General features: G+C 47.4%; 1 pseudogene; it reads right to left on the bottom strand.

The window, feature by feature from the left end:
- Nucleotides 1-960: 960 nt before the first annotated feature.
- Nucleotides 961-3,248, bottom strand: LOC103008850 (acylphosphatase-1-like; annotated as a pseudogene).
- Between the last annotated feature and the right edge of the window lie 2,104 nt (nt 3,249-5,352).

Raw genomic sequence — 5,352 nt, 5'->3', positions numbered from 1 at the left:
GGCGCCTTCTCTTTGCTGTATCTCTTTTTAACTTATTTTGCTTTGATTTTTCCATTTGCTACTAAGCATGTATGAGTTACCTGCCTCTGTGATCTGTACATTAACTATCACTGACTGTTCAGCGTGAGGAGGAGACTGTGTTGATTCATTTTTCCCCCCTTTCTGTTGATGAAAACAAGGCTTTTCACATGCATTGGGCTACTATGTAGTCTATTTTTATTTTTTTCTGTCTCAATAGGAAGGGACTTTTGGGTGGTGAGTGACCTTGGACAAGGTGGGTCAACCCCCTGGACTTGTGGATTAGCATTTTGAATTTGATAGGCATGAAAAACATCTGCTATGTTGTCTGCTTTAAAGAGCAGTCTAGAGCCTGCGCTCTAGAGCCCGTGTGCCACAACTACTGAAGCCCGCGCACCTAGAGCCTGTGCTCTGCAACAAGAGAAGCCACCGCAATGAGAAGCCCGCACACCGCAACGAAGAGTAGCCCCTGCTCACTGTAACTAGAGAAAGCCCGCACGCAGCAATGAAGACCCAACGCAGCCAAAAGTAAAAAAAAAAAAAAAAAAAAGAGCAATCTACCTTCTCACACTGAGAATAAAAGCCAAAGTCCTTGGCTTGTCCCATTCTCAGGGCCTTTGCATGTGCTGTTTCCTCTGCCAGGAATGTTCTTCTCTTAGAGTCCTATATCTTCTTGCTTCTTTATTTCTTAATAATTATTGTTTATAGTATTATAATATTGTAAATGTTATCAATATTTTTAAGACTCTAGTGTGTTTTTATTAGAATTAGATTAGAATTGTGTGCAGTTGTAATCCTATCATACGTAAAATACAGTAACATTTGTGTACCTGATACTAAAATAACTTACAGGTAAATTCTAACACAACACAGAATAGGTCTACCTCTATTAGTAAAAAACAAAACCACTGAATTTATCTTGGAAAGTTTAAATTCAGGCCATTATTTCACAATTTGGAAAGCTGAGCAGGCTGACTTTAAGATGACTTTCTCACTGTTGAAGCTGGCTCTGTCGGTGTGTGATCTGAGACCTCCTCTTGTCTCAAGCGTTCCTGCAGATGACGCACCTCAGAGATGGGACCTTGCAATTGGCCTTGTACTGTGTCCCAGCCGGTACTCGGGATCCAGCCTCCCAATCCCAGCTTTTTACCTTCAACCTGAGTGTACTCGTGGACCATCACCGCCAGCACCTTCCCCAAAATCGATATCCCACCGATATCAGGGCGTCCCCTACTGCAATGCTCAAACCCTCCCTGTCTTCCTTGCGGGCCTCTGGGATCACACGGGTTACCACCACGCCAACGATTCCCCCAGCTGGGAAATCGGCTGAGCTCTGAAGCTGAGGGCGGCTAAATACTATTTATAAATGATTACTACTTCTTTGTTTATCAGAGAGGGCTTCCCAAAACAGCTCATTGAAAACACCTCCCCATCGCTATCCCCTCCCCCTGGGTTATTTTCCCGCATAGTATTTACCACTAGCTGTCATTTCCTTGTGGGTCTGTTAATTGTCTCTCTTCTAGACACACAGGGTTTGCGTCTGGTTTTGCTCTCCTTTGTGTCCCCCATACACTAGCCATGCCTGGCCCAGGGTAGATATGTTAGGGGAAACACTGACTGAAACCACCCGCCCTGGCCAGGCAAGATAGTAGCCACTTGCATGAGTTATCGTAACAACAGGAGGTCCTGGTAAGGAACTCGGAACTGACAAGTCACCACCAACTAGAAGAATTCGGGAAAGGTCAAAAGGAGACAGGAGATACCAGTCCATATGTTCTCCCAGAATCCTCCTCGCTGGAATCCATCTTGGCTGAGCGATGTGTGCACCACCAGGAAGGACCTTGAGTCAGAATGATTGGCCAGAGACAACCCAGAAACTAATCCCATCACCATAAAACCCGAGACTGCGAGCCATGTAGCAGAGCAGTTCTCCTGGGTTCCCTTACCCTCCTGCTCTCCACCTGGGCGCCCCCTCCCAATAAAGTCTCCTGCTTTGTCAGCACATGTCTCCTCGGACAATTCATTTCCGAGTGTTAGACAAGAGCCCACTCTCAGGCCCTGGAAGGGGTCCCCCTTCCTGCAACAGATACTTAGTAAAAAGTTGTTGAATGAATACCAGCCACGGGACTCGGGGCTTGAGCTGCTGGGGGACAATGGGAGAGGCAGCTGTTTAGGTCCGACACAGCGGCTCCCATCCCACCTGTCAATCAGACTTACTGCTGTGAGGGTGTGGGTCCTTGGGGCTGCCACTTGACCCCCTTCACTCTCACCTTTATTGAGCACGGCTCCATACCGGGCTCTCTTCCGAGTGCCTTGTGTGGATGATATTTAATCCTCACGACGATCCTGTGAGCTGGGCACCAATCGTGTCCCCATTTACAGGTATGGAGACTGAGGCACAGGCACGTGAAAGCTTGCCTGAGACCATACAGCTAGTGAGTGGAAAAACTGGGATTTGAACCCAGGTGGCTCTGGCTCTAGAACCCCTGGGTGCTAGAGTGTTTCCCGCTGTACTAGACTCGGAAGGCACTGGCCCAAGTCATACAGCTCCTTTTGGAGAAGCTGGGCTAGAACTCAGGTATCCTGACTCCGGGATGGAACTCCTTTCATAACCTCAGGCAGCGTGGGAAGGGCTGGGGGATGGGAGTCAGCCTGACCTGGATTCAAATCCTGCTCCAGCCAACCATTTGGCAGCTGACTCCAGTTCTGCTGGGCCCAGTGGCTTGGCAGCCGAGTACCTGCCCTGATAGCCCTGAGCACTGAGGAAGAGAGCAGGGTCACCTGGGTCCCCATGTGTCAACTCCTTGCCTTTTGAGTCTTACCAGGAAGAACTGCCAATCTCAACAACCAAGAATTCCCAATCTCCCTGCCCTCAGCTTCTGAGGCTGGCGGTCCAGAGTTGACAGTGGCTTATCTGGGTGATGTCAGAATTGCAGCCACATGCGTCTTAGCTCCCCAGGCTTGGAGCACCTGCTTGCCTATGAATTTTGAAGCCATGGGTTATGGGGGAGGACTATAAATTTGCAGAGGATCCTCCCTAGCTGTGGGCCCAGCACTACCTGTCTCCGGGGCCTGTTGCCCCCAGTGGTTCAATGTGCCTGGCAGTACCTCGGTGTGGAGTCAATACTGGACTTGGAGTTAGAATACCTAGACAACGTTTAGGCTCTGACACCTGCTTGCTGGGTAACTTGGGGCAAGTTACTCAGCATACCTGGTCCCCGTTCCTCCATCTCTAAGACTGCCTTGCTTTGAAAGGGCTGTTGTGAGGATTTCATGTGATAAAGTAAGTCAGAGCTCCTCCAACTTTTCCACCAAAGCCAAACCTAATGGCAAAAGAGAGTAAACAGGTACCCTGGGGGTTTGAGGGTGTAGCTTAAAGCAGCCTGCCACAAGCTCACAATTTATCTGAAGTCTTACTGTAGCTTAAAATTTTATGTGCATTTTGCATTCTGCTCCATAATATACCCACGTTGTTTCTTTTAACACAAAGACAGTGTTTTAAGTTATTTACCATTGGGTAATTTTAATGCCAGCAAGATGGGCCACGTGTGTCACATGGCTCTGCAAATTCTCTGGCCCATGGATGGCAGCCCCCCAAGGGCGTATGCACCCCAGTTTAAGAAGTATTTGTGTACAAAAAGTGCTCTGGAGAAAGCAAAAAATGTTACATAAAGGTCAGAGATTTTAATGTGACTGTTGGCAGTAATGGGAAGAGGAACAGTGAGCAAGATGGATGAAGGAAGAAGAAAAAGAAGGGCAGGCAGAGATGGAGGAATGGAAATGGAGACTGGGTGGTGGTAAGGCTGTGAATGGAAACCCTGGATGGACCAAGCTTCAATGTTGGTTCCTAGACCTTGCCCATCCTCCTGCTGGGTACCGGAGTTTAGAGGGAGAAGACCCCCAAGCCTCTGTGGTCTATAAATTCCAGAGGGTTTATGTAAAAATTCGGGTGGATTTGGGGTCAGTTCCTAGGGACTGGTCAGCAGCCACAGGAGCTGGACTCTACCCTGGCACTTCTAGGGTGTCCTGTCCTTCCCTACTGGGTGACCAAGGCTCTCGACAGCACTAAAGAGACTCTTACCTGTTTACTGGCACAGTGAGCCATATACTCATCCACTCCTTTGGCTTAGGGTGTCTTTCCTCCAATTGCCATCCTCCCCAGAGTGTCTTCTTTAGCGCTGCGGGTTGGCTCTCCATATTCCTTTAATGGCATAGGGTGTGAGATCCCTCCAGCAACCACCCGAAATCCTCCTTGCAGACCCTTCGTGTAAATACTCCCAGGAGAGCCACAGCAATGTCCCAGAATCCCTCAGGTGGGTATGCAAATTAGGCTCCACATTAACCTGGGCTAAAGAATGAGCAAAACTTCTTTAGTCTCCTTTTCTGCTCCTCTTGGTATCTTTTCAAAATTGCAAAGCTCCCATGCAGAAATACGCACACTGTACAATAACACAAAATGTCTGAAAGCAAATATTTCCAAAGAATTGTGGGAGTGCAAGCAAACACCTTCTTTTCTTCCTCTGTTATTTCTGGGCAAAAGCAGATAATGAGTTACCCTTTTCACAATCAATGTGCAGTGAATTTTTGGCTTCATTATTCGGAGCAAATATAAACAGGGTAAGTTAAAGGCACAGATTATTACAAAATAAAATTGGGATACGTGAAGCTTAAAACTCTTAATTTTAAACTACTCCTCGCAATCGGCCAGAGCTTGATCCTCTGTAATTCTTTGCAAATAGCGTTTGCATTTTATTATTGAATGTGTTTTATAGTGGCGTAGGATGATATTCGGCTCATGTTTTTGCATAAATATAATAAAAGGAGGCTTCCCAGTGAACATAGATTTGGGAAATAGTGTTTACTTATTTCTCTCAATTCAAAAGAGTGTGAACTGGAAATTTTTTGTTTCAGTAATTTTTTTTTTTTTTTAAACACAAAGGCTGTGTATTGTTTCTTTCCACAAAGAACACAAGCCAATCAGGGGACAATTATGGTTTTGTATTTCTCTCTGGGGAGCACTGGCCCATACTATGAACTTGCGAATCAGCAAACAAGGCTCTGAGCTGCCCAGATGGGCTGTGGACTTGGCATGGAGATGACGCAGAGCCAGGGCTCGGGGCTCAGGACAGGCAGCCTGTCTCCCCTGGGGCAGGCAGACCCGGGAGAACCTCCAGAGGGTGAGAGTGTTGTGGAATAGAGGCCGAGGAGGGGGCGGGCGAGAAGGGTGGGCTAGAACAAAGGTATGAGCCAGACACTTCTACCACTTTTCTTTGTGCTTATCTAGCCCTTCCAGAGACCTGCTGAGGTTATAAGGAGGGGAGATTCTGATTTCCG

This window comes from Balaenoptera acutorostrata, chromosome 1, assembly GCF_949987535.1.
Source record: "Balaenoptera acutorostrata chromosome 1, mBalAcu1.1, whole genome shotgun sequence".
NCBI classification, from domain to species: Eukaryota; Metazoa; Chordata; class Mammalia; order Artiodactyla; family Balaenopteridae; genus Balaenoptera; species Balaenoptera acutorostrata.
Note: the sequence above shows the minus strand (reverse complement) of the source record. Positions and strands in the feature narration are given on the sequence as shown.